The following is a 25,474-nucleotide window of genomic DNA, read 5'->3' on the forward strand; positions in this document are numbered from 1 at the left end:
TAATAAAACATCCTAAAGTCAACATTTCACAAAATAAAATAATATCAACCCACAGTAAAAGTTAAAACAAAATCAAATCGGAAATGCGTATATGTATACACACATTCATCAGTCCTATCTTTGCAGAACCTTCAGTTTCAACAAACATTAAACTGAGTATATATCATTGAGTCCAGGGACACTATAGGTATTTAGCCTTACTTGCCACCTTAACTCACTTAGATCTAGTTTTAGAGTCAAGGATCACCCCTTTCATCCTTCAATACTTGTTCTATAACTCTAAATTTAAAATGATGTTCGGGGTGCTGTGATACATGTCTAACTAAAGCATTATGGGAGTGTAACTTATTAATACTATAAATATGCTCATACATTCGCTCCCTAATTTTGCTTTCAGTTTTACCTATGTAAAAACTTTCACACCAGGAGCACTGAGCTAAATAAATCACACCCTTAGAGTTACAGTTAAATCTTCCTTTAATATTATACCTACTATGATGTATCACAAATGTGTTACCAGTATCAACATATTTACAGTATGTGTAGGTTTCACATTTATACATTCCCGGGCTTCTAACCATAGGTGCTTTCTTGCATTAAAAAATTTGAAAATAACCTTCACTTCCTCACCTAATGTTGTCCCAATACTAGGGTCTCCCATGAAGAAGATCAAATTGTTATCTAAAATTCCTTTTAAGTCAAGAATCAATGCTAATGGGAGTAATAAGACTCAAAGTGAAACCAGTACGTGAGGGACCACTTTCATTATTGTGGGTTTTCAGGTTCACCTATCATGTTTTCTATCATCCCATTATTATTCAAAATATGTTTAAAATAACCTGCAATTATGACATATTTATCATCTTGAAGGGTAGTGTAGAAAGGTCTGAGTTACTGAATTATTTTAATAATTCAACTGAGTTTTTGGAGTTTACCTCTCAATTTGATACTGATATAATCTCCTTTTTGGATGTTGAATTAAGGAACAATAGGGTTAACTCTAGATATACTTTGAAGATTTTTAGAAAGAGTACTTACTCTAAATCCTTTCCACATTTCTCAAGTGCTCATCCTACACATCAGTAGTGCTCTGTAGTTAAAGGTCAGTTAGTGAGGGCAGCTCAAATGGTCACCAAGGATGATGACTTTTTAAGAGAATGTGAGAACTTCAGGGGCATGTTCTCTAAATGAGGGTACCCAGCAATGTTTTTGGACCAGATAATAAGGGAAGTCCAGACGAAGAGAAATAAAGTTTAACATGGCCAACATGAACATGGAGTGACATCAGACAGTCAAAATTATTGTATAGGCTTTATTGAATCCCACTGTAAATTAACAGCTCAGAAAAAAAATCAGTGTTTTGCAAAAAAAAAAAAAAAAAACTATTATGACAGTTTTCATGTTTACAGCCCCAAAATATGTTTATACAATGAAAAGTAGTAGAAAGACCACACATAAATTACAGAAAACAGTGGAAGAAGTAAACTAGTAATGTAGAAAAGTGTGCAGGTGTGTGCATGAGTGTTCATGAGTGTCCACCAGTATGGTAAATGGAGGAATTATACCAATAGTACATGGCAATAATGGCATGAAAACTGTGTTTTGAATTTACCATTTAAATCTCTGGTGTTATGCAATAAATCTAGCTAAACATATATATTCAGGTTAAAGTAGCTAAACATATACTGTACACACACACACACACACACACACACACACACACACACACATATATATATATATATATATATATATATATATATATTTATATATATTTATGCACATTCTACATGTTATTTATATTATTATTTAGAGTACATAAAAATATTCCTCAAAAAATTCCCTAAAAAACTTTAAAGATTGTGTGGCAGCTTACGTAAATTCAACACACTCTTAATAGAGCAATACTAGTTAAGTCCTCATTTTCTGAATGTATTTAATTTCAACTTCCAGCAAAATTCTTTTTTTTTCTCCAACACACCATTGACATCCCCTTCAAACTCATCCATCTCCACAAAGTCCAGAATGATAAATTTAAAACCAGAATGTCTGGGGTGTTATAGCAAGTGCTTGGATAAGATTTTCCTCTGGCATTTACATCTGATGTCAGAAAGATGACCTGAAATCCTCCTTTTTAGTTTACTCATAGTCTTATAGGATCAGAGGAAGTTACTAGGCTATTGGTCCTGAGGCCCTTACAAGCATAGCCAAGAATTTAGCCCATGTTCCAACAAGTCAGCACCCAATGCCCCTGTCTAGCAGGAACACAGGTGGAATCCCAGGGGTGTATTTTCTGTTCTCCATCTGGTTATCCTGGTTGCACTTAAAAAGAGTTAATGAGGTACTCTGCTTGATGTCAAGAGAGTCTATTCCACAGAAGCGGGGAGTCTTTGGGACAAAAATCTGTCCTGCCAACAAGTCCTATTGATGTCACAGTCCAGGTTGAGTTTGCGCGTGCGGGTTACTCGAGTGGAGCTTGACTTGTGGATATGCAGCAGTCTCATCAAGGCGAGGTCTGAGATTGCTTTGTATGCCAGACAGAGGTCATCTCTGAGGAGTCTGTATGAGACTGAGTAGAGGGAAAGGGCTTTTAGCCTATCTATTTAGGGTAGAGGAACCTTTGTGGTCTGTCCAGCTGCTGCATGTGCTTTGTGAGGTACATGCCGAAAAGGCCATTGTACTCAACAATGCAATAATGGGTCTTATAAGGGAGGAATACAGGGATGTTATGACCTCCTTGTCCCTGGATGAGATACCCTTACTAATGAGGTGGGCCATGTAGAAAGCTTTCTGTATAGTGGAGGCAATATGGTGGTCAAAAGTCAGTTTAATATCAACCTGGGTGCCCAAATCCCTCACAACTAATTGCATTCTTAGGACCTTGTTATTGAGGTGATAATTTGTGGGGACAGCACTTTTCCCAAAGGGGATGATGATGCATTTTTTGTCATTTAGTTTGAGACCATGTTTCTGGCACCAGTCATTTGTTTGGATGAGACCCTTTTGGAGGATGTCCACATCACTAGGGGAATTGATGACAGCACCCAGCTTGCAGTCATCTGTGAACTTGGTCAGCCATAGCCCACTAGATTTGGCCTGCACCTCTGAAAAGTGTATTCCAAACAGCAGATGCCCCAAGACCGATCCCTGGGGTACACCGCTTGTTATGGGTCTACTACTTGAGGTGGATTCCCCTATTTTGACTAGGTGGATTCTATCAGTAAGCCTGTTTGCTACCCATCTGATAACATATGGATTGATGCCTAGTTGAGTGAGTTTATCTATTATACTCGAGTGGGGAATAGTACCGAAGGCTTTGGCCAGGTTAAGGTAGGTGGTGTTCACCGTCTTCTCCTCATCCATGGCTTTGGTGACTGTCTCAAAGAAGTCAACCAAATTTAACAGGCATGACCTCCCTTTGATGAAACCAAACTGTGTGGGATTAAGTGTTTGGAGATTGCCAATGTCCTTGTTAATGAGGTCCATGATAATCTGTTCCATGGCCTTGCAGATCCAGCTAGTTAGGCTGATGGGTCTATAATTTCCTGGATCGGTTGACACTCCACCTTTGTGTAAAGGGATGACAGTGGCTGTCCTTCACTTGGCTGGGATGAAGCCAGTACTAAGGCTTTAGTTGAATAGAATGCTTAATGGTGCTGCAAGTTCCTGTCTGAGTTCATGTAGGATGCAGCCTGGGATGTTATCGGGTCCCTTGGAGGCTGTTTTTTTTGTCTTTGAGAGGGCAGTAATGACTTGCTCCCTAGAAATAAGTGTGGGCAGAGAGGTAATGTTTTCACTGAACCTTTCTGCCAGCAGTTTGGCTATATTTACTGCATTTGTTTGTGTGGTATCTTTGACCACCAGTTCTGAGCAGATCTGAGTGCTTCCTTTGAGATTGTGGACATATGTGAAGAAGGCCTTATGACTGTCTTTAGTAGATGTGGCCAGTATGGATTCGAAGTTTGCTTTGGAGGATTTCAGTAGTGCTCTTATTTGCTTATTCAGGCTAAGGAGAGTTTATTTATTGCAGATGTCCACCAGATAGGTTTAGCCTTCCTTGAGGAGGAGGATGTTTGTCCTGTCAGGTATTCCTGATAATATGCAGATATATAAATGCTCATATAGTACTTTGGTGTAGGTTTAGACATATGTGCCAGTTCCTATGGTGGGGGAAGGGGCTGTGAAGCTGTTTATATCTTCCTTCAGGAGGCTGTAATCAGCTTTGGAGAAGTTTTTTGACTCTAGCTGGGGGAGGGGGGTGACATCAAAAGTGACCACTTTGTGGTTGGATCTTACTAAGGAATATGACACTGTAAGGATGCTGCAGTAGTTACTCATGTTGGTTAATACCAAGTCCAAGATACTGTCACTTCTTGTTGGGGTGTTGACAAGCTGGTCCAAGGTATAAAATACAGGGCAGTCATTACACATGGCCCTATATATAACTTTTTCAGCATTACAGTTACCACCTGGTGAAAATTTCACCATATTTTAAGATAGGGGCACTCAAATGAGTCACATTCCAAATATTCACAGAAAGTGCAGTTAGGTGGCCCACAGAGTTTAGTGTTCATATCATCCTGGCGTTCCTTATTTTTCTTTCCCACATATCTATGTAGAGTTCTGCTCCTTTTATATACAAAAGCAGGGTAATGATCTCCTCAAACCCTTACAAGCTGCTGACTGTCAGTGAGGAGGTCCCAGTTCTCCTTAATAATGGCTTTAATTGTATTGAAATTCCAGGTGTAGGTTACAATGCAACTGTCCTTACTTTTCTCTTCTTTTGGGTTAGGGTGTCCTTGTATAATTCTACCAAAAGGCCTATTCACCATAGGGCCATTGTTCATTTTAGAATCTCTAATAAGATCCAGGATCATATGTAACATGTCATATCCTCTGGTTAAGAAACAATTTTCAAGATCATTCATATTTTTGAGAAAATGGGCCAAATCTGTGGTAATGTGTGCTAATCTGTAGCCTTGTGATTTTATTACATTGTGCTTAGTTCTTCCTGGATGCATACTATCTCTGTGAAGTAAGTAGTTCACTCTTGTTGGTTTCCTGTATAAGTTACAAATTCATTTTCCTCTGTCTTTGCCAATGCTGACAGTCATATTAAGGAACTGCTCTGACTCCAAGCTGATGGAAGTGGTAAATTTCGGGAAGGAGATGGAGTTATTGATGCAATGGATAAACTCAGTGAGTTTAGATTTCTTATCTTGCTCCACTCACTATCACTGAATGCAATCTATTTATGTGAATTTGGATTAAAGCATTTGCTGTAATTTGCATAGTTTATATATGGAAAATAGAAAATTATATATTTTGCTATAGCTTAATGCAATTTCTGATGAAGATCTGATTTGGGTGAAAGTACTCATCTTTTGTTTTTAACTTAATAAACCATGGTTTAAATAAGCAATAACAGCTTTAATCCTGTTTTCTTATATTTAATATGAATGTGAAGTGATCTATGACATAGATCTTATGTAACACATTCTGGCATCTTATATTTAATATGAATGTAAAGTGATCTATGACATAGATCTTACATAATTCAATCTGGCAATAGTCTATGCTAATAATTCAAATGTTAATATAAAAAGTAAATGGCCCTGTACAATTAATAGTCCTTCTTGCGTTTCACACACACACACACACACACACACACACACACACACACACACACACACACACACACACACACACACACACACAAGCATTGTATATGGAAGCCTGAATGGGCAGAGTAGCCACTCTAATTTCATCACTTCCATAACAAAGAACATTTCTAACAAGTTATGAGTGCTTCTAGCTATAATAACGATCATAATAAATGAGCCTTGGCTGATATTTATGACATTAGCCTTTACATTTTTGCACAATGCAGGACAAGTAATCAGTCTGCTGATGTGCTAGTCAGCTAACATCAGTGACCCTGTCAGTAATCTGTACAAGTGTTCACTGTGTGCATGCATGGCTGTGTTAGTACATCACATCCAAGGTATACGCTGCATGAAGAAACACAGCCAGTGTTTGTCTCCATAGTGCACATTTTCATGGATCTTTTATATATGTTGAGCACAGATTTTCTTGAAAAAATAATGGAATAAAAACTTAGCCCTTATTAACTCATAGCACAAATCATCTGATGTGCCACGATGTTGCAGAAACTGGCTAGTGTTAGCCTATATTGCCTGAATAGACAGAAATCAAGAGGCAACAGAATTATTACAGGCGTTGCTTTGATGCATGGCTGTAATAAGGACTTCTGTATTTTCTAGCTAAGTTCCTATCTCTCCTTGTAACAGCTGGTGATCCATCGTGTTCATAAGCCAAATTGAAAAGACAGGATCAACAATGAAATTAATCTATAAAACCACAAACAGTGCTGAATGGGAAACAGATGGTTAGCTAAATTAGCATTCTTGTGCACAACAGCAGCAGTCCTTTCTTCATTGCAATGTGACAATTAAAAAGACTATCAGTAGTATGTGATACAGACATGTTTCTGCCATGAAAGGTGCAATTATCTGAACCAGTTCTATCGCTTTAGACCATTTCCATTATATCTATTTGTTTTACAAATAACATTTGCCTTCTAATGCACTGCTTTATCATGTAGGATAATATAAGTAAAGTAGATATCCAGATATTACCTGGTATAATCTGCTTTTTTAATGTATTTTTCTGTAATATAGCACCGACTGTGTTCTATAATCCAAGGTATTGTAAGATTACTTTATTTATTTGAGCCTCTATAGTGAGTTACTAGATATGACTAAACTTAATTATTTGTGCATACCACTTATAATACTCAGTTACAGCCAGGAATATTCCCTTTGTAGGCATGTTTACATCAGAGTTTCTTCATCAGCGGTAATCTTCAGGGATGCTTTTCATTACCTTGTCACTCTCTGAATATGTCTTATGAGTAGGTGAATGCAGAACTACTTGACTTCCATTTGTTAACATTAGCTATATTCTGAATGCTCTCTTCTATAATTCTGCCATAAACACTTTTTTTCAGCTGTTTTAAATTACAAAGTATGTCATTGTAAGGTATGCATTTCACAAACTATACTTTTGGATGAAAATGAAATGTAGAAAAAATGTGCATGAATTGTACCTCAGACTTTCAATATGCTCTCTCAGCATTTTAGTACATCTGAATATGGAACTTATGCGATGACTTTTTTACATGACAAAATGCTCACAGTCTAATTCTATACTGTCCCTTAAATATGCTATGAGTCACTTACATTTATCTCACAGTTAAAAGGTAATCAATGCCCTGCTGACTTTGGTTTGTTAAAATAATTCATGAGTATGTGTCCTTTGCTCACTTTAAAGTGAGTTATACTTTAAAACAAGAGGGTTTATTCCTGTTGTTGATTTCTCAGTAAGTAAGGTAAAAGTGCAGTACATTACCTCAGCCTACTACAGACATGTAGCTGTAGCGGTATTATAATGAAGGGGCTAGGCCCAGAACACACAATAAAGGTGCTTATGAAGATGGCTTTTCTACCTGTGAAGGAGTACAAGCCAGGGAATGTTGCACAATCGCTATAATCATTTACATTATGCTGCCAATAAAGCATCAGAAAATACATTCACGAATAATGTTTTATTGTTAAAGGTAAATGTCTTGTTGATAATAGAGCTTGTGATTATGCCATTTTGATGAAGATATTGTAGTGAGATGATATCTCTAGAACTGTCAAGTGTTCATGTATTCATTAAAACTTTTCTTCCAACTGAAAGAAGGCTTTTATCATAAACTGTCATCATCAGTAATTTCTACTGGGATAAATTCTGACTCATTATGTAAAATAACAATGTAGAATGGCCATTACTATTCTAGCTATCTTATAAAAGTATCTGAGTGCTATTTCTCACTTTATCTTTTTTATATTTTGATGAGTCTAGGAGTGATGCACTATTTTGAGAAAGCATCGTTACTATACTAAATCCCCTCCTAGACCATGCCCTGTTGATATATATTGTCAGGGAGGTGAAGGCGCCATATACTCTTCTTACCACTGCTTAAATAAGACTCTGAAAGAAATATTGGAAAATGTGGTCTCAGTAATCTTTTGGGGTAATCACACATATATGTGTATTTATCTATCTACTGGTCTACTTTTAAACACCAAAATTCTGTAAGAGCAAAGGCCACAATACCAAGACAAAAATAATGAAACTTAGAATCCCAAACTGCATCGTGTTTCCCAGGTCAAGTAAACACTTGCCCAAAAATACACTGCAACAACCCGTACTATCTAAAACCCACTTAGGTGGGGGAGGTCTACACCCCCCCAACTAAATATACCAACTCCAGGATTGCACTACAGTGGAGAAAAGGACATTATTCCCCATGATGGACAAGGGTTTACTTGCCCTGGAAAACAAGATGCAGTTCAGGATTATGCGTTTTGTTATTTTCATCTCGGTATTGTGGTCTTTGGTCTTATGGAATTTTGCTATTTAAAAGTAGAACCCTATTTGCATGTAAATCTATGTAAATTACTTTTATTATCTTTCTACTTATACACACACACACTATATATATATATATATATATATATATATATATATATATATATATATATATATATATATATATATATATATATATATACATATATATATATTAATTTACCACTCTATCTCTCACTCACTCTCTATGTATATATCCATGTAGCACTTGTGCAAGCACCCCCTCCACACATGCATACACACATACACACAAAAACACATGCATACACAGATATATATGCAGCACACATGTACAACCACACACAAACATCCATTTGCACACACATGCAGTCTCTGTTGTGATATTCCCACAGAATGATGTTGTCAGCTATGTAATATTCAGGTAGATGTTACTCATAACAATGTCACACAAGAGTGGGGTAGTCTTGAAATTTGGGACCCTGAGTGAGTTGCCTAGTGGGATGTGGCCAGAGTGGAGCCAGACAGCTGTTTGCTACCTCCTTGAGAACGTCTAAGGCCAGGAGTAGAGGCCTCAGTGGATTTAAATGAATGTCAGTTGTGGCAGGGTGAGTGGCCTTGGCCTGGTGTGAATAGTGTGGACTTTATGATCATCTCAGGAACAGTGTGTGGCATCTGTGTTAACTTGTTGTGCAGTCCTACAAGTCACAACTGCTCCCTTGTATGATCATAATGCCTCACTCCCTGCAGCTACATGAATGCCCTAATAGATGCCAAGTGAGCTGCCACTGCCAAAAACAGGTATGTCTACTTCAGTTCCCAGTATGAAGTGACACTCTGTCTGAGATGCCGGCAGCTTTGGTGATATTACACACACACACACACACACACACACACACACACACACATATATATATATATATATATATATATATATATATATATATACATATTCTTTGTAAAGGCCACGTAGTGCACTTAGTGGCTCTAACATGGCATAATTAGCATCTGTCTCCAGGCACATCCAACGACTGATAGTTCATAGGTTCATAGTTCATAGGTTAGTACTAGGCTAACTGCTCTTGCGAGCCATTTTAAGCATAGCCAATAATCCCTTGTGAAACACAAACCCTGCACCTTGTGTTTATAAAGCAGCACCTTAACCATTAGGCCACCCTCCTAACCCAGGTGATGCTATGGTGACACCCAGGTCAGAGAATATTGTGTAGTCATGGTTCACACAGGCATCTCCATACCTTTCCTCAGTGACATATATGTACATTGGTGGCGGTGCTCCCTCTGATTCAGTCTGCACAGATGCTGACAGTGTATCAGAGATAGGGATGACACAGATAGGATGATCAATACGTAACAATGGTGATGCCAAAAGTGTGACCCTGATGTTCACAGTCCCCTCAGCTTTAGGGAGAGAAGTGCACCTTCTACTGTTAACATTGCTGACAGTGACAAAGTCTCATCAGACTGTGCCAGGTGCATGTGATTATCATCATCACCCTCTAGAGACCTGCTGGCATTAGGCATGTGTGAAATTATTGTACCAGAGCATTCCTCATTGAAACCTGTGGATACACACTGAAACCTCTGAATGAAAACAGATACGTTATCAATATTAAAGTTACTACATATGTGCGACTATCACCACTGTGCAGCACACAGACTGCTACAAGCCAAAATACAAAAAGCTGGTCAGTGCATATGTACCTCATAGTGGATGTTGTTTCAGAAGCAGCTCTAGTGTCCATGGGTAGTACACATGGAGATGGGTTTGTCTGAGTAAACCAGGTAGAAATGCTAGTCAATATTGTACAGGAATGGCATGTATCACTGCTCACCTGTTGCATTCCTTATAGACAGTTATTTAGTACCCTGTGGTACAGATTATCTCTGCTGTAGCCCTGCTGTCCCTCAGTGACATAAATGCAGTTAAGCTTCTTTAAGCAAGCCAGGGAGAAGTGCTAATTACTATCCTCCAAGAATGGCACATGTCATAACTCTGGGTTATTCCATACACACACTCAAGTAGTTGTCAGAAGTCCAGCTTTTGCATACTGTCCACCACTAGGTATAAGAGCTGTTTCACTATAACCATTGATGGATGTAAGGACTTCCCTGGAATCTGCGAGCTGATACTGTGTTGGTGATCCACTCCTGGTGGTTAAACTATACCTGGCTATTTCCTGAGCCTTAGCCATGGCATGTATTTTCATATAAGTGATCCTGTGAAATACCTGTATTATCATCCTATTATGACCACACATTGTACTGATTTTTCTCACCAGTTCCTGTCCCACCCTGTTGCAAAAGACCTTGGCTTCTTTACCCTTCTCAAGGATACACCTGATATGTGTGTGTATACTGGACCTGCAGTAATACATCAGTCTCCTTTGTGGTGAGCCATTTTAGCTGTTGCTGTCCTTTTATTCTAATAGTAAGTCAGGTACATCTTTGAGTACACATGTGGGCCAGTGCGAGTATGCATGATTATCTATGTCTACCTGCACCTGCCTCCTTACTTTTCCCAGCAAACCTATGGTGGACACAGTCTTATACATTGCTAGATGGTAACTCTTCTGATGTTGTGCAATAATGCAGCAACTGCGGGCATGTGAGTCATGCATGCTGTCCCTTACACGTGTGCCAATAGTGCAGTGTGTGGGTCCAACGTACTGGAGGTCCATAATCCCTGATAACTTATCATCTTACCTGTGTGGATATTCAGTAGTTCATTGACACTGACATGGCAAGCATATGGCTTATCTTGCCTGTTCCCTCTTTAGTGAGTGGATAACTCACCAACCCCAGGACTGCAACCTGTTCTGCCTTTTCCCTGTCCCCTGGATAGTGGTTGCCCCTCCACATCTGTATATGCACATATTCTGTACATATGCATGCTTGGAAAAGACATATCAGACAAGGATGCTTTTTTCAAAAAATAAACATTTACCCTATTATAGCTTTAATTTTTGAAGTGATCTAGGGGCAGCTGGAAGTTCTAATTCTTCATTTCTGAAGTGGATACAGGCTGTGACGCATCTTCAGAAAGACATCACTGAAATAATGATCTGCCACATTCAGTGATTGTTGCTTCAAATGAACCTGAGTTATGTAGTGTAGGATATTATTCAAATACTCAGGAAAATAATATTTATTTTTTTAGTGGCAGACTAATTATTTTTGCGGATCTTTCTGTAACACCAGATTTCAACAACAGGAATAGCAATATGATCACTGAAGGTGTGAGTCATTAAACCAGCTTAGGTGATGATATTTTTAGGAGTAGATTTGAGAACAAATCTCATATACTCTTATAATCAACTACTTTATTAGTTCTTACAGAGAAAGAAATTTGTCAAGACCAAAAATATATGATGCTTCCAGCCAGTGTTCAGATCCCCTATTACAGTGTGAGCCGACTTCAAAATGGATTAAGTGATGGCAGAGCCTCTTCAGCATCTAACTACGGGATACAGAAGAACCATCCTTAGTTCACAATCAAGATCAAATTAAGTGTAATGCCCATAACCAAAATGCCTTGTATAGGAATAAAAATAATATACCACACAAGAAAACATACACATTCAAACAATAAATACAACTAAAATTAGGGTCTTAAAGCATGCAGATCAATAAGCGTTAAGGTGATATGATAAAGAATAAAGAATAAAGAGCCTTTATAGAGCACTGGATCATAAGCCAGCTCAGCAAGGTAAGACTTAAGGGACTGATGAAAGTTGCTCAACACTGGGGGCTCTATCAGCCATCATGGAAATAGATCCCAATGGTGCTGTTCTCTGAAAAGCAAAGGGATAGACTTCAGAGGAATTCAGCCATGTCTTTTCAATTACCAAGAATCCCACTGTATCTGAGTGAAGAAATCAGGAAGGCTGATGTCAAACTGACTTCTCTCAAGGATGGGGAGGGGGACCATACTCATGCAGAGTAAAAAAGAACACAATCAAAACTTTAAAGCTGATTTGATTTGAGACCCGATTGGCAAGCTGATTTGATATGAGACCTGAATGACAATCAGTGCTGTCTGCACAAAGCCAGCATAATGCGATTATATTAAGACAGCCCCCCATGTATAGCCAAGCCAGGAATTCTTCAGTACCTGTTGCTCTACTTGTGGCCTGAAGAAATTGTGTTGTGTATCTCCATAAGTAAATGTACAGGTGATAACATGTCTGATATAGGCAATGTTGCAAAATATAAACAGAAAGCTTGACAACTGCCTAAATCTAGTGCTATAGAGTCAGCATGTCATCAAAAACTGCCCCTAAATTTCACACCCTGCAGTGGCACAAATTCATGTTGATGTTAGTGGACAGAAATGGAACAGGAAAATCCTCTAAAATGGTTGAATAGCCATGGAACTATCACGGTGGTATTGAGTTCCAAATGATTATTAATTATCCATGAAAAATGCATTCCAAATCAGCAGCTAACATTTTTAATGTCTGACACAGGTCACTACATTACAGTTTTGCAATGTGATGGCTACTCATGCTCATGGCCTCTGCTAAGGCCATCAAAGAGCTTGTATCCATTCATATCTCGATCATATGACAAACCTCCTTCTCAAGAGTATAGCTGCTTTTTAAAGCTTACTTTATTTACTGCCCTTATGACAGTTAATGGAAGAAGGTTATATATTCTACCAGCCCTGATGTAAAAATTGTTTTCTTTAAGTCCAGTTTGAGACCTTGGGAAGCAAGCTGATAATATATTATTACATGTACTAATGTGATGTGTTACAAAAGACACCTTTCCATTGCTTGATGCTACTATTTCATTGTTATTATATTTATGCATTAGCTTTAGGTAGCCCCTAAAAACCTCTACCCAATGAACATCTCACGGCAGCTATTTGTCTTGTCAATGTCATATAATTCTCTCCAGGATTCAATAAACTCCATGTAGGAATAGTGTTATTCCTACACAGAGTGAATGGTGTCCACATTCACATAGCCTTAACAGCAGCGCACCTTTCATATTAATGAAGGTACACTACTGAGAATGGCTCTGCAGACACGAACACTGAATGAGTGCAGGGGGTGTGTTTCAGTATTGCTCGCAGATCCAACATGCCCACTGCACTCTGAAAGTGCCGTATTGTCACCCACCCCCTGCAATGTCAAAGTGCTGTACGGCACTTTCTAAATGCTTTCAGTGTCCATGGGCACTGAAAGCAGGATTTTAAATGGGAAGCAATGCAGGGTGTGTGTGACAGGTACTGTCACACACCCCCTGCATTGCAAAAGTGTCACCTGGCACCCTACATATGTCTCAATCTCTTAGAGCAAAAAATCTAGACAAAGCTTAAAATGATGTGGGGACAAATAAGGGCATATTTTAAATATTGTCCTTACAATCTTAGACATTTGATAGAGGAACAGGGTTTATATTAACACAACATTTTCAGAAGGATTGGAAGTCTGAAACTCAAATGTATGTCATTATGCAGTGACTTCAATCCTGATATTGGCCATAGAGAGTTAGAGAGTTGATAGAATGACAGGGAGTGCATTACCCAGTATGAATCACAATTAGTATTAATACATGTAATTAAAGTGCTTGTATTATTTTTTTTCATTCTAAGTTAAGTTTAAGTGTAGGTGAGCAGGTTTGCATGCCACAGCCCTCTGCTCAGCATTGCTTAAACATCTCATAGGAGCTAAATACAAATGTATAGCTAAAATCCTCAACTTTGAGATAACATAGTGGTTAGAGTTCTGGCTTTGCATGCAGCAGTTCATGCTTAGAGTACCAAGACAGGCCCTTCATTTTTACATGGGAAAGCATTGTTAAAATTATTTTTATTTTTATATTATGTAGTAATTATTATTTATTAATCAGGGTAGTGTAGCTAGCTCAAAATGGAAGTATCAATGCATATGACATGTGAAATCACCCATATACATACAAGTGTCCCATACAGTATAGCCACACCCCAAGGTAATGTAATAAAAGCACATAGGGGGGCATCATGTAAAGTAAATCATATACGTTGAATAATGTCAGTAATGATGAATTAATTTACAATTCTGATATTTTTTCTTAAATGAAAACTGAGCAATGCTTAGCAGTGCCTAACTCTGCTCAGCCAGTTTGAGCATTGCATAGACGTTAATTCTAAGCAGCAGTCAGCTCAGCTAAGCAGATTTGCACACCACTAAGCTGTGCTCAACAGTTTCAAAATGGTCCAATGACAGGAAAAGGGCTGGACTATGGCCTTATTTAAACCACACAAATGGGAATACAGCCAGAACCTGTTGTAGTTTGATCTGTGCAGGAACCCTGTCTGGAGTTGGAGAGGGAGTGCACTTTTAGGCACAGCGCTGGGGCATTCTGGAATTCAGGGTCATGGCTGGACTCCTCATTGAACACCATGATGACAGACTGCTGCAGGGCCAGTACCAGGGCATACAGTACAAAGTGGAGGCCTGGGACCATCTGCGCATGATCTCACCAATGCTACTGGAATTCCCCAAACTGATGAGTAGGTACGGCATCATTATGCCAACCTAAAGCATAGGAAGGGGCTTTCTTGGCCCAGTGGATCCAAGATACTCGGACACAGAATGCTTCAGTAGTTTGTATGTATCTCATCCATAGCTGTACCAAATTCCAGCCTGAGTATGTGATAGACAGGTATGTATAATGTTTGTTTTTTCCCCTACAGCTGCAGCAGAGAGGGGTAGCAATGTGGAGGCTCATGCCAACAGACTATCAAGGCTGCACTGACAGGCTGGTAAGTACAGATCTATCTCGCAGTATATAGTGCAATAAATAAGATGGAGTATATCGTTTACTGCCAGTAGGTATACTATGTTCAGTGTCTACTGAGTAAATAAAGTTTGACAGACTAATATTGGTCTACAGGACATGAGGTAGTAAAGCAATGTGTCATATTACTAAAATAAAGACTTATACCACAAACTGTTGTGTTTACTCTGGTATGTTGCTGTAGATATAGAATGTGTACAGGTTTTTCACAGCAAATATGGCTTTGACGGCATGCATTAACTGAGGTTGATCTGAGAAACAGCTATTATGCAAAACAGTAGATTGTGGAGCTGTAAAATATTAATGTGTAATGTATTATAGTGTATCCCCTGCAACATTGCCTTGTGTTAACCTTTGTTTTCCAGATTGTATTATTTCAAAGGATTAATACACAGTACACTAAAATCTGTCATGCATGAATCTCAGGATTAGAAGTTCAGACTGTCTAACCCACAGAGTATTAGGCAGAAATAAAACAAAAACAGCAGTTCCCCATTAGCTCAGTGTGATGATAAATAGCTTTGTTGTTCATTTTTGCACACACAGACACAGTTTGAATCCAGGCAGTGGTACTAAGATGTGCATGTATATACTCAACAAATCTTGAATATTTGTAGAAACAGTCAGATAGTGGTAACAGATATTTTCTCCACAGATCTTACAGGTAAATAAATGTTTATAGTAGCTGTATGAAGGGTATACTAATACATTATGTCCAACCCCATGCCCGCCAACGACAACAGGATAGGTACATACACCATGCACTCTTCCCGATACATGTCTCTCAAGTGTCACACTGTCATGGCTAGTGGTCACTGCTGCCAGTAACCTTGGACACAGATATCAATCCAGGTAAATTATTCCAGTAGCACGCTCACACAACAGCAGTGCAGGGTACCCCTTCTTTGTCAGATTTGTAACCCTGACATGTACGAGTCCCCTCCAGTAATGTACCCATAGTTGTCACAGTCTGCTCCATACCATTCCAGGTTGACAGTTTAATAGGTATATATGTGCCTCAAAAGCTATGGGCCATCGGTAGATGTAAAGTGGGGGTAGACATGTAGAGTACTGAGCAGTACTGTTGTGAAAAATAGAAGCCTATACAGTTATTAATGGACTTTTTTATTTCCCCCACCCCTTATCTACATCACTAATTATTATTCATACACTAATTATTATTCATATACTATGGTATGTTTTTCTCAAAACCTAATGCTGGGACTTGTTTTTGATTATTGTTCATATATTTAATTGGTTGCAAATTAACATACCTTGTTCAAATTCCATTGTTGGTGGCCTGTTGCCGTCAGTGTAACTGGCATGCTGTTACAATGCTTACTGTTGTCCCATTTATGCATGTGTTCTGTTTGCTATGCAACTGTTTCAGATCTGTTGTTTTGAGTTAATTGGAACAACCACACATGCTGTTTTAACTAATTTTGAAATGTTTTCTTCATGACTAACCAATATATTTTGAAAAAAACTCAACACCATAGCATGTTTGGGAAAGCAGATTCCAGTAGACCTGCCTGTCTCACCTCATCTAGTCATGGCACCAGGCCCCAGCACATCTGGGACCCAACCTGGAACTTCCTCCTCCACTGGTCCAGCACCACCTTTGGGTTGATCTGCAACACCTGTGAAGGCATTATCAAGGACCTTATCAACAGGGACATCGGCAACCTGAAAATGCCGGAGCCCACACAGTCTGGTATTGTCAAAGGGTAATCAGGCCTGTTAAACCTGGTCAACTTATTTGAAATGGCCAACAAACACATGGACAAGGGGAAGATGTGCACACTGCCTACCTTTACCTAGCCAAAGCCTTTGACAATAATCCCCAGTTGGCCATAATACATAAGCCTACACAGCTAGGCATCTACCTGTATGTTACCAGATGGGTAGCTAACTGGCTCAATGATAATACCCGCTCAGTCAAAGTAGTGGAAACCACCTCAAGTAGTAGACCCTTAAAGAGTGATGTACCCCAAGGATCTGTCTGGGGGACTCTACTATTTGGGATATACTGTTCTGAGGTCCAAGACAAACTAGTGAACTGTGGCTGACCAGGTTTACAGATGACTGCAAGCTGGCCACTGTCCTACATTCTCCTAGTGATGTGAGCATCTTCCAAGAGGCCCTTACCCAAATCAATGACTAGTGCCAGAAGAATTGCCTCAAACTGAGTGTCAGGGAATGCATCATTATCCCTGTTGTGGTAGATGTCATCCACAGTAACTATGACAGTGATACCAATGTACTCAACATGCAATAAGGTGTGAGGTGACTTGCGCATCAAGGTTGACAGCAACCTGACAGTTTCCAAACACATTGGCTTCATTGTACAGAAGGCTGTCTACATGGCCAACATCACAAATAAGGGTATGTCATCCAGGAACCAGGAGACAAAATCATCACTGTACTCCACCTTTATCAGACCCATTACTGAGTACAATGATTCATTTGACATGTAGCTTGCCAACCACAAGCAGCAGCTGCAGAGACCACAGAGGTTCCTGACCAGGAAAATCCAGGGATGGCAACACCTATCCTATACAGATAGGCTGAAAGCTCTGTTGTTCTACTGAGTCTCATACAGACTGATCATAGGTGGCGTGTGTCTGGCATACAAAGCCATTCCCAATCCAGCCTTGACGGAGCTTCTGCATATCCATAAGACAAACACCACTCATGCAACCAACATGCAAGGCTCTCAACTGGTCTGTTACATGAATAACACTTGGTGGGATACATGTGTCTCACACAATACACTGTCTGCAAAATACACTCCCTCCCCATGTTTAGCAAAGTTCCTCCATAGCTTTCTTTAAGTAGAAGCTGGATGACTGCATGGGAAGCACAAAATACACATCTGGGATTCTAAACAGGGTCCCAGCTATGCAGGGGAAACAGGTGCTGACTTTGAGGGAACATGGGCAAAGATCTTAGCTAGGCTTATGAGGATATCCAGGACAATAGCCTAGTATCATCCTAAGAACCAATGCACCTAGTACTTTACACATTTCCTGTAGGTATTGCAGACTGTCCAGCAATGTTGTCACACATGTACCCCTGTGAGACTGAACTGTGTAGTTGCTGCATTGATAGAATATTTGCTTGTTCCTTTATGAGTTACTATCACATACCAGTACACTTTTTAATTGTGTCTGGTCTGTATAGCACAAAGTCAGCTCTTAGAGTACTTGTATATGCATAGGGTGCCATTGTATAGCTCACTTCCTGGACTTGGTTACACTTACCATTTTGCTAATAGGCTCATCACACAATAGGATGTGTGACCCTTTTTATGAGGGCCTTACTGTAGCTGTTAAACAGATGGATTGTGGCAGTCCAAACTACCTCAAGGTCTGGACTGCAGGGCTCATAGGTATTAATGTTGTGCCACACTTTAACAGGAGTGTGTTTGTGTGTGTGTGTGTGTGTGTGTGTGTGTGTGTGTGTGTGTGTGTGTGTGTGTGTGTGTGTGTGTTTGTGTGTGTGTGATTCAAAACTCAGATAGCAAAGTGTGTGTGTCATCTACTTGGCCAGTAACCCAAAATACTGGTTGGACAGAGAGGCTGACAGATGTTTTGGACTGACCGGTTTGCTAACATGTTAACCTCATAGGTGTGCCAGTGTGCAGTGTTATTGGGGATGTGGAGAGAGAGGGAGAAATTATCCCCACACTGACTGTGAGCACTCTGGGCTCTGAAGGATAATACTGCTTTAATGTCCATGTACTTGTCATCCTGCCATCATGTACATCCGTCACCGGTGGCTGTGGCGAGTATATAGGCTCCCTGATGATTGGCCCAGTGCAGGGGTGACATACTGACAGTATGTACTGGTGGATACAGATGGTATATCACATCATGTACCATCATTGAGCCCCTCTCGGTCTGACAATGTCATGCAGGGTTATTTCACAGATTGTCCAGGTCTCGTTGACCATTCCTGACATACTCTTCTAAGGTGAGTGAGTACTCCACACCTGTATCTGATTGCTTCACACATATGGCTACTATTCCTGGTGACCCCTGCAGCAGGACAGCAAGTTATAGGTAGTACTAGTAGTGGGTGGATGCTGGCATTGTGTCAGCATCAGTGTGTACATACTGAGCATACAATGTAGGGAATGGAAACAGTACCAGATGCCCAGGTACCATCACTGTGCCCCCAGGGGTCTGGCATGCCACAGACACATTCCCCAAACCATGTGGATGAGCATCATGTATTGTTCAACTGGTGTGTGGAAATACACATTTGTCTGGCGGGGGTCAACATCTTTAGGGCACATGTATGCATTCCACAAACATCTGGGTGCTGAGGATGTTAGAGACCTATTTGATGGTCACCCTACAACACATATGCACTGATCTCAGTTACTGTGTAGCTCAGATGTTCCTGGAATGTCCACATCCACCTGTAGGAGCACTTACCTATTTGTGGGATGTAGGCTTCAATACATGGTACTGTGATGCTGACCATAGGGGACACCCAGCAGTCGACAGCACATATGTGTGTGTACACATCACAACACAGTCTGTCACAGCAGACAGGCCACTTATGGCATTCCAGGTACCATACCAGGTTACTAGGCTGTGGGCCCTGAGTAGCCATATCCCTAAGGGCACATGTTAGCCCATGTGTATGCAAGGCAGCAGCTGATGTCCCCATCCAGCAGGTATACAGGTGGTATCCCAAGGATGTATGTAACGCTAACCATCCAGCTGACAATGTTACGCCTGCAAAGGTGTAGGTAGCTACTCTGCCTGATGTGGACATGGTGCCCCTTACCCCATAGGGTGATTGTGTGCAACACATACCCAAGATGTCAACAAGGTCAATCCAGATCAATCATCAGGTGGAGCTTGTGTGCATGTGCTTGTGTGTGTGTGTGTGTGTGTGTGTGTGTGTGTGTGTGTGTGTGTGTGTGTGTGTGTGTGTGTGTGTGTGTATGTGTGTGTGTTAACAGAGTGGAGCATGACCTGCACTCATGCAGCAGACCCAGCAATGTGGAGTGTGTGATTACCTGGCATGCCACAGTGAGGTAACGTTTGAGGGTATGTATGACACCGGGTAGAGGCTTGGCCTCATACCCCATAGGCGTATGGTAGATGTCCGATGGCCTGGTATGTCCTGGTATGGATCTTCTGTGGTATCCCCAGCTGCTGTATGTGTTGTCTGATGTGAATGATGTATGGAGGATTATGCACATTAATGGTCCTCATTGAAGGGAACATGACACATCAGGACCAGGAGTGCAATGCATGCTGTAATGCCAGTATGGTGAAACTACCTACACACATGCTGTTCTAATAGATGACAGGGGTATGCTGTGGTTCTTAGTGGTGGATAGTACTAGCAGACATGGATGTGCAGAATCTGTAAATAACATTGCCCAATGTATGAGGTCCTGTGATGTGTTTCCCTTTTCATGTCTTTTAGTTGGAATATCACGTTAGCAGCAACCATCCTACTCAGATGCTGAGACTGCAGCAATAATTGATGTGTTATGACTGCATCACACAGTCCTCTTCAGTCAGAGCAGACAGCAGCTGCAAGAGTAGACCGGACTGTAGATCAAAGTAGTCACCAATGTAAACAATGTGGGTCAGCATGGCCGAACCTCTGAACAGGTGAGGTACAGGGCAACTGTCCTTATACACCATGCCCGGCAAAGGGCTGCTGCTGTGGCCCAGGACTGTACAGCCACAGGTGGGGGTCCTGCTCTGCAGGCCCCACTGACACCAACAGAGGAGTTCCTCACCAACCTTGGGGCAGCCACTGCACCCCAGAAAACCATACACATCCATGTCATGGAGGGGGTGGCACCCAGACAACACATAATGAGCATCCACATAAGGTCTCAGTGGACATCAGTTCAATACTGCATCATTCATACTGGCAACTGTAGAGTATCTAGAAACATATGTCAGGTCAAACTGCATTTGTGGGTGGGGTTTTATAATGCACACAAGTGCACATCTATAGTGAATGACAGCAAATTTTATAGTATCAGAGCTTGTAGAGTACATGTCCAGAAATGCATTATTTATCCTGTACCAATGCCACATGTGAGTCTGCTGACAATAACTCTCCCTCACAACTACATAGGTTCATAGGTTCATACTAGGCTATCTGCCCTGGGGCATTTATAAGCCTAGCCCGATTGTGTTTAGCTTATGCCACCCCTTGATTTGAGTATACTGTGTCCTTTTTAAAGTTTAGTTTACTGTGCCTCTGTCTAATAGTGACACGGAAGTAATCCCCGGGACAAACCTACGATCCCCCATCCACTCATCAAGATTCTTCTTGAAGAGAGTCAGTGAGGTGTTCTGCCTAACATGAATTGGAATTCTATTCCAGAGCGAAGGGAGCCTCTGGGTTATGAATCTGTCCCTCCAGCATGTTCTATTTATTTCTGTGCTGAGGTTCAAGTCCCTCGAGTGCGTGGCTCTAAGGGATTTAGATTTACTGAGGTGGAGCATGTCCATTAATTCTGGGTTGGACATAGCTTTATATGTCAGGCATAGATCGCCTCGAAGCAGGCGGTATGCAACTGAGTAGAGCTGGAGTTTTTTTCTTTTTTCACTAAATATTTTTTTTTTATTATTTCAAATAAGATGTCTTAAACATTACATGAAATAAAGATAAATAACATATTTACAATTCTAAAACATTACTAACTTCAAACCATTATATAACTATTTACATTGGTGTCTATGCAAATAACATTGAAATTCTATATTATATAAAGTTAGAAACATAAGATGATATATCTTCTTTGATATTTTCAAGCATTTCCAGTACTTTCATCCAAGAGTAATAGTAAGAAGTAGATCTTTTAGTTCTGTTCTTCACTGTTAATATTTTCATGTGAGCAACTGTTGTTGTTAAAGTCTCAAATTCCTTGAACGTAGGCGAAGCCTCATTTTTCCAGTGTATAGTTATGATTTTACGTGAAATTGCCAATAGTGACCATAGAATTTTAGTGTCTTTTTTTGGTACACAGGTTGGAATAGGAGAGTTGAATAAAATTAAAGACTTTGTTAATTGAAAATTATCATTATAAACAGTCTGAAAAAAATAATTAATGGATTTCCAGTACATATTGAGACATATACATTCATAAAAAACATGCTGACAATCTGCTTTTATCTTAGTATGGCATCTCCAACACTGATCTTCAATAGAATACATTTTGGCTATCCTATGTGGTGTATAGAAACTTCTATGTAGATATCTCCAAGTGAATAATTGCCAGTATTTTGATAATGTAGAAAATTTGGAAGATTTTAGAATATTACTTTTTTCTTCTTCAACTGGAGGATGGTTGTTTATTAAAGTATAATAATCCCAGTATGATTTTTCATGATAGTTTTTTGTTTTTTTAACAATTTTATAGATATTAGACAAATAACCTGTACCCTGATAAGGCTGTTTTGTGATAAGAATAAGGTATTCAATGAGTTTTGAAGCTTCATGTCTAACTGAAGGTTGCATTTGTTCTATTTTATTTATAAGAAAATGCCTTAGATTTTGTAAAAACAGCCAATTGTCTTTATTTATATTATAATTATAAATTATCTGTTCCTTTGTTAGAATTTTCCCTTTCTGTATAAGTTGATGCCAAAAGAGTAATGTTTCTTCTTTAAGTATATTTATTTTAGATATTTGGAATGTATCTAGAATATTTGGTGTAAAAGCTATAGGGAAAATAAGAAAAATCCAAGAATTAATATTTGGTATTTTGTTTATATATGTTCTAAACACTGAAAGTGTAGAGCTTACATAGTTTGATGGCAATTTATTAATATTATTTCTTTTCCCTAAAAAATAATCCATCCATATAAGGGGTGATGGTATTACTGTTAAGTTGTCTTGTATGTGATTATAATTGATTTCTATGTAAATCTGCTCATGGGCTTGTTTCCATATAGGTGTGTATGAATTATTTAACCATAGTGTTATGTTTTAATAACAGATGAGGTAATATATAAATCAATATCCGGTAAATTAATTCCACCATCTTCCCAATCTGGCAAATGTTTATTTAAGGCTATACGGGGTTTATTTGGAAACCATAGAAAATTTAAAATTAGTTTATTGTATCTTTGAATAATATATTTGGGAGGTGGCAATGAAAAATGTTGTATTAAGTATAATATTTTGGGAAATATGTTTATTTTAATAAGATATAATCTGTCTGCTGTTGAAAAGATATATTTATTCCAGTAACCAATTGTTTGTTCTATTTTGTCTAGTATTTTATTATAGTTAAATATTAGAGAATCTGTTAATTCATTGAGTAGATTTATTCCCAGATATAATAATTTACTTTCTGTTACTATATATTTGGAAAATCTTTTGTTTATATTATTTTTTTTTTACAATTACAGGGCATAATTTTAGTTTTGTTTTCATTAAATTTTAAGCCTGAAATATTTTGAAATTTATTCATGGAGTTAAATAGAGCATTCAAAGACTAATTTGCATCTGAGAGAGTTAATAGTATGTCATCAGCAAAGAGTTGGATTTTAAGGTTTAACATTTTGTTAATACAAATGCCCTTTATGTTATTGTTTGATCTGATTTGATTTGCAAACGGTTCTATGAGTAATGCAAATAACAATGGTGATAAAGGGCAACCTTGTTTAGTTCCCTTTTTATTGTTATAGGGCCTGATCTATATGATCCCAGTTTAACATATGCAGTAGATTTTTCATATAGTATTTGGATAAGATTATTAAAATTAGAAGGAAAGTTATATTCTTTTAAAACTAGTGAAAGAAAGTTCCAGTTAACCGAATCAAAAGCTTTATTAATATCTAATGAGATTACATTTAAATTTAGGACTTTATGTTTGCTATAATCTATTAATGTTAGTATTCTTTTAATATTATCTGAAGTATTTCTTCCTTTAATAAAACCTGTTTGATCTTTGTGAATTAGGAAGGGAAGAAAGTGTTTGATCCTATCTGATATAGCCATAAACATCTTGTAGTCTATATTGAGTAATGATATTGGCCTATATGAGGAACACTGTTTTTCATCTTTATCTGGTTTGATAATTGGGGATATCAATGAATATTTCCAAGAGGGTGGTATATTCAAATCTTTATTGGCTATATCATATACTTTTAATAATAAAGATATGGCTTGATTGGGTATTAATTTATACATTTCTGGTAGCATATTGTCTGGGCCAGGTGCTTTATTTGTCTTGAGTTTTTTAATTTGTGATTTTAATTCTGTCATATTGATTGGTTTGTTTATAATGTCTATTTGTTCCTGTGTTAATTTAATATGAATATTGTTTTCTAAGTATTTTTTATATCCTTAGTAGGTGTATCTTGAGTATTTATGGAATTATCAATGTTAAATTGGAGTCTGAATGCTTCTAAAATATCGTTTAGTTCCGTAACTCTTTTGTTAGTATTGGGAATAAATATTTCTTTTATTTGCTTAGATTTAATTATTTTTTTTGTTCTATTAGTTAAGTATCTCAGGTGTGCTGAATTAGTAGAGTATGAGTTTATTTTTATCTTTTCTAAGTTAATCATAATCTTATGGTGTAGCAATTCTGTATACTTCTTATTGATTTGTGTAAGTTCTTGAACTTGAGTAGCATTACCCTTTGTATTTCCAGTTTCAATTTATCTGCTTTGTTTTGTAAGTCTAGCATATATTTATTCCATAACTTCCTTTTATTTATGTACCAGGATAATATCTTTCCATATGTAACTGCTTTTAATGAATCCCAGACATATATTTCTGAAATATCTTCTGTGTAATTTATTTCTAGAAAGTTTTTGATTGTTTCTTCATAAAATTCTTTGAAATCTCTCAATTTTGTGATATAGGAAGGTATCCTAGTAATGGGATTTGAATAAAATGGTGTAAGCTCTATCTCAAAGACTATGGCATTATGATCAGATAAAGGACAATTTATGATTTTGACTTTGTCAATTTTGTTATTAGGTCATTGGCAACATATATTCTATCAATTCTAGAGTTAGTTTTATATCTATGAGAATAAAATGTGAAGATTAGTGAGTCTGGTTCTGCAAATTCATTTATATCTTTTAAATACAATGTATCTATAAATTTTGATAGTGCTTTAGAGATGGGTTGTTTTCTTCTTTTGGATTTAGAATCTGTATCTTTTTCATTCATTATACAGTTGAAGTCTCCTGCCAATATC

The sequence above is a fragment of the Protopterus annectens genome, chromosome 2.part0 (assembly GCF_019279795.1).
Source record: "Protopterus annectens isolate FY-2018-M chromosome 2.part0, PAN1.0, whole genome shotgun sequence".
In the NCBI taxonomy this organism is placed as follows: Eukaryota; Metazoa; Chordata; order Ceratodontiformes; family Protopteridae; genus Protopterus; species Protopterus annectens.